Source organism: Rana temporaria, chromosome 3, assembly GCF_905171775.1.
Source record: "Rana temporaria chromosome 3, aRanTem1.1, whole genome shotgun sequence".
NCBI classification, from domain to species: Eukaryota; Metazoa; Chordata; class Amphibia; order Anura; family Ranidae; genus Rana; species Rana temporaria.
Window position 1 is genome coordinate 219459758 of NC_053491.1, and position 9577 is coordinate 219469334.

Below are 9577 nucleotides of genomic sequence, written 5' to 3' on the forward strand. Positions count from 1 at the left end.
AGGCTACGTCAGGATGAAGAGACTCCTTTTTGGTGGAAATTGTCTTCTAGAGTCTTCACCTAAGAGCTAGAGGCTACGTCAGGATGAAGAGACTCCTTTTTGGTGGAAATTGTCTTCTAGAGTCTTCACCTGAGAGCTAGAGGCTACGTCAGGATGAAGAGACTCCTTTTTGGTGGAAATTGTCTTCTAGAGTCTTCACCTGAGAGCTAGAGGCTACGTCAAGATGAAGAGACTCCTTTTTGGTGGAAATTGTCTTCTAGAGTCTTCACCTGAGAGCTAGAGGCTACGTCAGGATGAAGAGACTCCTTTTTGGTGGAAATTGTCTTCTAGAGTCTTCACCTGAGAGCTAGAGGCTATGTCAGGATGAAGAGACTTCTTTTTGGTGGAAATTGTCTTCTAGAGTCTTCACCTGAGAGCTAGAGGCTACGTCAGGATGAAGAGACTCCTTTTTGGTGGAAATTGTCTTCTAGAGTCTTCACCTGAGAGCTAGAGGCTGCGTCAGGATGAAGAGACTCCTTTTTGGTGGAAATTGTCTTCTAGAGTCTTCACCTGAGAGCTAGAAGCTACGTCAGGATGAAGAGACTCCTTTTTGGTGGAAATTGTCTAGAGTCTTCACCTGTGAGCTAGAGGGTATGTGAGGATGAAGAGACTCCTTTTTGGTGGAAATTGTCTTCTAGAGTCTTCACCTGAGAGCTAGAGGCTACGTCAGGATGAAGAGACTCCTTTTTGGTGGAAATTGTCTAGAGTCTTCACCTGAGAGCTAGAGGCTACGTCAGGATGAAGAGACTCCTTTTTGGTGGAAATTGTCTTCTAGAGTCTTCACCTGAGAGCTAGAGGCTACGTCAGGATGAAGAGACTCCTTTTTGATGGAAATTGTCTTCTAGAGTCTTCACCTGAGAGCTAGAGGCTACTTCAGGATGAAGAGATTCCTTTTTGGTGGAAATTGTCTTCTAGAGTCTTCACCTGAGAGCTAGAGGCTACGTCAGGATGAAGAGACTCCTTTTTGGTGGAAATTGTCTTCTAGAGTCTTCACCTGTGGCCCCTGATGTAAAGGAGAACTCTGTGGTCCCTGATGTTAGGGGGATCTGGGATAAAAGGAAACTCTGATATAGGGGGTCTCTGAACACCAGAGCCTCCCCCCTCTTACACAACAATCCCAGTTCCCCCTTACATTACGATCTGCACCATGCCCCCTTATATCACAGTCTACAGTGTTCCCTTTTTTATATCGGGATCCAAAGGAGTTTTCCTTGCACTGTAAATGGCAATTCTGCAAACTCTGATGTTGTAATGGGGAACGCTGAGGACTCTGATTTAAAGCAGTAGTAAAGGCATTTCAAATAATAACAAGCCCTGCAAGTTAAAGGCATAATGTGCTAGTATGCAGTGCATACCAACACTTTATGAAAGACTTGCCTTAAAAAAAGCCCTCCAGTGGCACGCTGGCACCGCAGAAGACGCTTCCATCTTCACTCTGTCTTCTTTCCCGGTTTGAGGACTCCAGCCATCTGATTGGATGAGCCACGATGACATGCACAAGAGTCTCTGGAGTGGCACACAGCTCACAGTGTCATCACCCACTGCTGCTCAGTCACTGCAAGTCTAGGAGATATAGAAAAGAAAAGAAAAAAGTTTACTACCACTTTAGGCTGCATTCACACCTTAGCATTTTCATCTCAGAAAACGTTCGTAAAATGCCCAAAAAAAATCCTGAAAAACACCCAACAAGAGAGCTATAGGCTTTGTCAGGATGAAGAGACTCCTTTTTGGTGAAAATTGGCTTCTAGAGTCTTCACCTGAGAGCTAGAGGCTACATCAGGATGAAGAGACTCCTTTTTGGTGGAAATTGTCTTCTAGAGTCTTCACCTGAAAGCTAGAGGCTACGTCAGGATGAAAAGACTCCTTTTTGGTGGAAATTGTCTTCTAGAGTCTTCACCTGAGAGCTAGAGGCTACGTCAGGATGAAGAGACTCCTTTTGGTGGAAATTGTCTTCTAGAGTCTTCACCTGAGAGCTAGAGGCTACGTCAGGATGAAGAGACTCCTTTTTGGTGGAAATTGTCTAGAGTCTACACCTGAGAGCTAGAGGCTACGTCAGGATGAAGAGACTCCTTTTTGGTGGAAATTGTCTTCTAGAGTCTTCACCTGAGAGCTAGAGGCTACGTCAGGATGAAGAGACTCCTTTTTGATGGAAATTGTCTTCTAGAGTCTTCACCTGAGAGCTAGAGGCTACGTCAGGATGAAGAGACTCCTTTTTGGTGGAAATTGTCTAGAGTCTTGATCTGAGAGCTAGAGGCTACGTCAGGATGAAGAGACTCCTTTTTGGTGGAAATTGTCTTCTAGAGTCTTCACCTGAGAGCTAGAGGCTATGTCAGGATGAAGAGACTACTTTTTGGTGGAAATTGTCTTCTAGAGTCTTCACCTGAGAGCTAGAGGCTACGTCAGGATGAAGAGACTCCTTTTTGGTGGAAATTGTCTTCTAGAGTCTTCACCTAAGAGCTAGAGGCTACGTCAGGAAGAAGAGAGTCCTTTTTGGTGGAAATTGTCTTCTAGAGTCTTCACATGAGAGCTAGAGGCTACGTCAGGATGAAGAGACTCCTTTTTGGTGGAAATTGTCTTCTAGAGTCTTCACCTGAGAGCTAGAGGCTACGTCAAGATGAAGAGACTCCTTTTTGGTGGAAATTGTCTTCTAGAGTCTTCACCTGAGAGCTAGAGGCTACGTCAGGATGAAGAGACTCCTTTTTTGTGGAAATTGTCTTCTAGAGTCTTCACCTGAGAGCTAGAGGCTACGTCAGGATGAAGAGACTCCTTTTTGGTGGAAATTGTCTTCTAGAGTCTTCACCTGAGAGCTAGAGGCTACGTCAGGATAAAGAGACTCCTTTTTGGTGTAAATTGTCTTCTAGAGTCTTCACCTGAGAGCTAGAGGCTACGTCAGGATGAAGAGACTCCTTTTTGGTGGAAATTGTCTTCTAGAGTCTTCACCTGAGAGCTAGACGCTACGTCAGGATGAAGAGACTCCTTTTTGGTGGAAATTGTCTTCTAGAGTCTTCACCTGAGAGCTAGAGGCTACGTCAGGATGAAGAGACTCCTTTTTGGTGGAAATTGCCTTCTAGAGTCTTCACCTGAGAGATAGAGGCTACGTCAGGATGAAGAGACTCCTTTTTGGTGGAAATTGTCTTCTAGAGTCTTCACCTGTGGCCCCTGATGTAAAGGAGAACTCTGTGGTCCCTGATGTTAGGGGGATCTGGGATAAAAGGAAACTCTGATATAGGGGGTCTCTGAACACCAGAGCCTCCCCCCTCTTACACAACAATCCCAGTTCCCCCTTACATTACGGTCTGCACCATGCCCCCTTATATCACAGTCTACAGTGTTCCCTTTTTTATATCGGGATCCAAAGGAGTTTTCCTTGCACTGTAAATGGCAATTCTGCAAACTCTGATGTTGTAATGGGGAACGCTGAGGACTCTGATTTAAAGCAGTAGTAAAGGCATTTCAAATAATAACAAGCCCTGCAAGTTAAAGGCATAATGTGCTAGTATGCAGTGCATACCAACACTTTATGAAAGACTTGCCTTAAAAAAAGCCCTCCAGTGGCACGCTGGCACCGCAGAAGACGCTTCCATCTTCACTCTGTCTTCTTTCCCGGTTTGAGGACTCCAGCCATCTGATTGGATGAGCCACGATGACATGCACAAGAGTCTCTGGAGTGGCACACAGCTCACAGTGACATCACCCACTGCTGCTCAGTCACTGCAAGTCTAGGAGATATAGAAAAGAAAAGAAAAAAGTTTACTACCACTTTAGGCTGCATTCACACCTTAGCATTTTCATCTCAGAAAACGTTCGTAAAATGCCCAAAAAAAATCCTGAAAAACACCCAACAAGAGAGCTATAGGCTTTGTCAGGATGAAGAGACTCCTTTTTGGTGAAAATTGGCTTCTAGAGTCTTCACCTGAGAGCTAGAGGCTACATCAGGATGAAGAGACTCCTTTTTGGTGGAAATTGTCTTCTAGAGTCTTCACCTGAAAGCTAGAGGCTACGTCAGGATGAAAAGACTCCTTTTTGGTGGAAATTGTCTTCTAGAGTCTTCACCTGAGAGCTAGAGGCTACGTCAGGATGAAGAGACTCCTTTTGGTGGAAATTGTCTTCTAGAGTCTTCACCTGAGAGCTAGAGGCTACGTCAGGATGAAGAGACTCCTTTTTGGTGGAAATTGTCTAGAGTCTACACCTGAGAGCTAGAGGCTACGTCAGGATGAAGAGACTCCTTTTTGGTGGAAATTGTCTTCTAGAGTCTTCACCTGAGAGCTAGAGGCTACGTCAGGATGAAGAGACTCCTTTTTGGTGGAAATTGTCTAGAGTCTTGATCTGAGAGCTAGAGGCTACGTCAGGATGAAGAGACTCCTTTTTGGTGGAAATTGTCTTCTAGAGTCTTCACCTGAGAGCTAGAGGCTACGTCAGGATGAAGAGACTACTTTTTGGTGGAAATTGTCTTCTAGAGTCTTCACCTGAGAGCTAGAGGCTACGTCAGGATGAAGAGACTCCTTTTTGGTGGAAATTGTCTTCTAGAGTCTTCACCTAAGAGCTAGAGGCTACGTCAGGAAGAAGAGAGTCCTTTTTGGTGGAAATTGTCTTCTAGAGTCTTCACCTGAGAGCTAGAGGCTACGTCAGGATGAAGAGACTCCTTTTTGGTGGAAATTGTCTTCTAGAGTCTTCACCTGAGAGCTAGAGGCTACGTCAAGATGAAGAGACTCCTTTTTGGTGGAAATTGTCTTCTAGAGTCTTCACCTGAGAGCTAGAGGCTACGTCAGGATGAAGAGACTCCTTTTTGGTGGAAATTGTCTTCTAGAGTCTTCACCTGAGAGCTAGAGGCTACGTCAGGATGAAGAGACTCCTTTTTGGTGGAAATTGTCTTCTAGAGTCTTCACCTGAGAGCTAGAGGCTACGTCAGGATAAAGAGACTCCTTTTTGGTGGAAATTGTCTTCTAGAGTCTTCACCTGAGAGCTAGAGGCTACGTCAGGATGAAGAGACTCCTTTTTGGTGGAAATTGTCTTCTAGAGTCTTCACCTGAGAGCTAGAGGCTACGTCAGGATGAAGAGACTCCTTTTTGGTGGAAATTGTCTTCTAGAGTCTTCACCTGAGAGCTAGACGCTATGTCAGGATGAAGAGACTCCTTTTTGGTGGAAATTGTCTTCTAGAGTCTTCACCTGAGAGCTAGAGGCTACGTCAGGATGAAGAGACTCCTTTTTGGTGGAAATTGTCTTCTAGAGTCTTCACCTGAGAGCTAGAGGCTACGTCAGGATGAAGAGACTCCTTTTTGGTGGAAATTGTCTAGAGTCTTCACCTGTGGCCCCTGATGTAAAGGAGAACTCTGTGGTCCCTGATGTTAGGGGGATCTGGGATAAAAGGAAACTCTGATATAGGGGGTCTCTGAACACCAGAGCCTCCCCCCTCTTACACAACAATCCCAGTTCCCCCTTACATTACGATCTGCACCATGCCCCCTTATGTCACAGTCTACAGTGTTCCCTTTTTTATATCAGGATCCAAAGGAGTTTTCCTTGCACTGTAAATGGCAATTCTGCAAACTCTGATGTTGTAATGGGGAACGCTGAGGACTCTGATTTAAAGCAGTAGTAAAGGCATTTCAAACAATAACAAGCCCTGCAAGTTAAAGGCATAATGTGCTAGTATGCAGTGCATACCAACACTTTATGAAAGACTTACCTTAAAAAAGCCCTCCAGTGGCACACTGGCACCGCAGAAGACGCTTCCATCTTCACTCTGTCTTCTTTCCCGGTTTGAGGACTCCAGCCGTCTGATTGGATGAGCCACGATGACATGCACAAGAGTCTCTGGAGTGGCACACAGCTCACAGTGACATCACCCGCTGCTGCTCAGTCACTGCAAGTCTAGGAGATATAGAAAAGAAAAGAAAAAAGTTTACTACCACTTTAGGCTGCATTCACACCTTAGCATTTTCAGCTCATAAAACGTTCGTAAAATGCCCCAAAAAAATCCTGAAAAACACCCAACAAGAGAGCTATAGGCTTTGTCAGGATGAAGAGACTCCTTTTTGGTGGAAATTGTCTTCTAGAGTCTTCACCGGAGAGCTAGAGGCTACGTCAGGATGAAGAGACTCCTTTTTGGTGGAAATTGTCTTCTAGAGTCTTCACCTGAGAGCTAGAGGCTACGTCAGGATGAAGAGACTCCTTTTTGGTGGAAATTGTCTTCTAGAGTCTTCACCTGAGAGCTAGAGGCTAAGTCAGGATGAAGAGACTCCTTTTTGGTGGAAATTGTCTTCTAGAGTCTTCACCTGAGAGCTAGAGGCTACGTCAGGATGAAGAGACTCCTTTTTGGTGGAAAATGTCTTCTAGAGTCTTCACCTGAGAGCTAGAGGCTACGTCAGGATGAAGAGACTCCTTTTTGGTGGAAATTGTCTAGAGTCTTCACCTGAGAGCTAGAGGCTACGTCAGGATGAAGAGACTCCTTTTTGGTGGAAATTGTCTTCTAGAGTCTTCACCTGAGAGCTAGAGGCTACGTCAGGATGAAGAGACTCCTTTTTGGTGGAAATTGTCTTCTAGAGTCTTCACCTGAGAGCTAGAGGCTACGTCAGGATGAAGAGACTCCTTTTTGGTGGAAATTGTCTAGAGTTTTCACCTGTGGCCCCTGATGTAAAGGAGAACTCTGTGGTCCCTGATGTTAGGGGGATCTGGGATAAAAGGAAACTCTGATATAGGGGGTCTCTGAACACCAGAGCCTCCCCCCTCTTACACAACAATCCCAGTTCCCCCTTACATTACGATCTGCACCATGCCCCCTTATGTCACAGTCTACAGTGTTCCCTTTTTTATATCAGGATCCAAAGGAGTTTTCCTTGCACTGTAAATGGCAATTCTGCAAACTCTGATGTTGTAATGGGGAACGCTGAGGACTCTGATTTAAAGCAGTAGTAAAGGCATTTCAAACAATAACAAGCCCTGCAAGTTAAAGGCATAATGTGCTAGTATGCAGTGCATACCAACACTTTATGAAAGACTTACCTTAAAAAAGCCCTCCAGTGGCACACTGGCACCGCAGAAGACGCTTCCATCTTCACTCTGTCTTCTTTCCCGGTTTGAGGACTCCAGCCGTCTGATTGGATGAGCCACGATGACATGCACAAGAGTCTCTGGAGTGGCACACAGCTCACAGTGACATCACCCGCTGCTGCTCAGTCACTGCAAGTCTAGGAGATATAGAAAAGAAAAGAAAAAAGTTTACTACCACTTTAGGCTGCATTCACACCTTAGCATTTTCAGCTCATAAAACGTTCGTAAAATGCCCCAAAAAAATCCTGAAAAACACCCAACAAGAGAGCTATAGGCTTTGTCAGGATGAAGAGACTCCTTTTTGGTGGAAATTGTCTTCTAGAGTCTTCACCGGAGAGCTAGAGGCTACGTCAGGATGAAGAGACTCCTTTTTGGTGGAAATTGTCTTCTAGAGTCTTCACCTGAGAGCTAGAGGCTACGTCAGGATGAAGAGACTCCTTTTTGGTGGAAATTGTCTTCTAGAGTCTTCACCTGAGAGCTAGAGGCTAAGTCAGGATGAAGAGACTCCTTTTTGGTGGAAATTGTCTTCTAGAGTCTTCACCTGAGAGCTAGAGGCTACGTCAGGATGAAGAGACTCCTTTTTGGTGGAAAATGTCTTCTAGAGTCTTCACCTGAGAGCTAGAGGCTACGTCAGGATGAAGAGACTCCTTTTTGGTGGAAATTGTCTAGAGTCTTCACCTGAGAGCTAGAGGCTACGTCAGGATGAAGAGACTCCTTTTTGGTGGAAATTGTCTTGTAGAGTCTTCCCCTGAGAGCTAGAGGCTACGTCAGGATGAAGAGACTCCTTTTTGGTGGAAATTGTCTTCTAGAGTCTTCACCTGAGAGCTAGAGGCTACGTCAGGATGAAGAGACTCCTTTTTGGTGGAAATTGTCTTCTAGAGTCTTCACCTGAGAGCTAGAGGCTACGTCAGGATGAAGAGACTCCTTTTTGGTGGAAATTGTCTTCTAGAGTCTTCACCTGAGACCTAGAGGCTACGTCAGGATGAAGAGACTCCTTTTTGGTGGAAATTGTCTAGAGTCTTCACCTGAGAGCTAGAGGCTACGTCAGGATGAAGAGACTCCTTTTTGGTGGAAATTGTCTAGAGTCTTCACCTGTGGCCCCTGATGTAAAGGAGAACTCTGTGGTCCCTGATGTTAGGGGGATCTGGGATAAAAGGAAACTCTGATATAGGGGGTCTCTGAACACCAGAGCCTCCCCCCTCTTACACAACAATTCCAGTTCCCCCTTACATTACGGTCTGCACCATGCCCCCTTATATCACAGTCTACAGTGTTCCCTTTTTTATATCAGGATCCAAAGGAGTTTTCCTTGCACTGTAAATTGCAATTCTGCAAACTCTGATGTTGTAATGGGGAACGCTGAGGACTCTGATTTAAAGCAGTAGTAAAGGCATTTCAAATAATAACAAGCCCTGCAAGTTAAAGGCATAATGTGCTAGTATGCAGTGCATACCAACACTTTATGAAAGACTTGCCTTAAAAAAAGCCCTCCAGTGGCACGCTGGCACCGCAGAAGACGCTTCCATCTTCACTCTGTCTTCTTTCCCGGTTTGAGGACTCCAGCCGTCTGATTGGATGAGCCACGATGACATGCACAAGAGTCTCTGGAGTGGCACACAGCTCACAGTGACATCACCCGCTGCTGCTCAGTCACTGCAAGTCTAGGAGATATAGAAAAGAAAAGAAAAAAGTTTACTACCACTTTAGGCTGCATTCACACCTTAGCATTTTCATCTCAGAAAACGTTCGTAAAATGCCCAAAAAAAATCCTGAAAAACACCCAACAAGAGAGCTATAGGCTTTGTCAGGATGAAGAGACTCCTTTTTGGTGAAAATTGGCTTCTAGAGTCTTCACCTGAGAGCTAGAGGCTACATCAGGATGAAGAGACTCCTTTTTGGTGGAAATTGTCTTCTAGAGTCTTCACCTGAGAGCTAGAAGCTACGTCAGGATGAAGCGACTCCTTTTTGGTGGAAATTGTCTAGAGTCTTCACCTGAGAGCTAGAGGCTACGTCAGGATGAAGAGACTCCTTTTTGGTGGAAATTGTCTTCTAGAGTCTTCACCTGAGAGCTAGAGGCTACGTCAGGATGAAGAGACTCCTTTTGGTGGAAATTGTCTTCTAGAGTCTTCACCTGAGAGCTAGAGGCTACGTCAGGATGAAGAGACTCCTTTTTGGTGGAAATTGTCTTCTAGAGTCTTCATCTGAGAGCTAGAGGCTACGTCAGGATAAAGAGACTCCTTTTTGGTGGAAATTGTCTTCTAGAGTCTTCACCTGAGAGCTAGAGGCTACATCAGGAAGAAGAGACTCCTTTTTGGTGGAAATTGGCTTCTAGAGTCTTCACCTGAGAGCTAGAGGCTACGTCAGGATGAAGAGACTCCTTTTTGGTGGAAATTGTCTTCTAGAGTCTTCACCTGAGAGCTAGAGGCTACGTCAGGATGAAGAGACTCCTTTTTGGTGGAAATTGTCTTCTAGAGTCTTCACCTGAGAG